The sequence below is a fragment of the Myotis brandtii genome, unplaced genomic scaffold (genome assembly GCF_000412655.1).
Source record: "Myotis brandtii unplaced genomic scaffold, ASM41265v1 scaffold632, whole genome shotgun sequence".
Taxonomy (NCBI): Eukaryota; Metazoa; Chordata; class Mammalia; order Chiroptera; family Vespertilionidae; genus Myotis; species Myotis brandtii.
Window position 1 is genome coordinate 556741 of NW_005370419.1, and position 796 is coordinate 557536.

Sequence of the window (796 nt, forward strand, 5' to 3'; positions counted from 1 at the left end):
GGGGACTCGCCCGCGGAGCCCCGGTCGGGAAGGAAAGCGGAGGGCAAGAGGAAAATGGCCGCGCCGCGCCTCCCGGGGAAAAGCCGGGTTCCAAGCGTTCAACTGAGCGATTACAGCTAGGGCAGCAGTCCGGGGTGTGCTTGGTGTCCTCTGGGCGCGCGGGCGGGGCCTTCACTCTTGGTCCTTCGTGCACGCGCTGCTTTCTGGACGGATTCGCTGCTGATTTTTGTTTGTTTAAATATTTTTAATTGATTTCAGAGAGGAAGGGGGAGGGAGGGAGATAGAAGCACCCATGATGAGAGAGTCATGGATCCACCGCCTCCTGCACGCCCGGCACTGGGGATGGAGCCTGCAACCCAGGCCTGTGCCCTGACCGGGAATCCAACCGCGGCCCCCTGGTTCATACGTGGACGCTCAACCACTGAGCCATGCGGCGGGGCAGTCCTATTTGGTGACATGCGTGTTCACACTTGCCCATGTTCCTAATTAGCAGTTTGTCTCTGCTCTTATGCATTCCATGTGCGTGATAACCAACGCGGTGTCCCTCCGTCTGGGTTTGCCGGATGTCTCCCCGCGAGACTAGTTCTTCATTCTGTCCTAACAAATCACTGCAAACTTAGCAGCTTCGCCAACACCCATCCATCCTCACGCTGGCAGACCTTGGTCCCTTCGGGCAGCGTTTTCTTGCCAGTTGTAAACTGCGGTCCCTTCAGGGCTTCTAGGGGCTGCCGTGTTCCTTGGCTCATGGCCCCCTTCCTGCAACTTCAAAGCCAGCAGCAGGGATGGAGGATGGGGC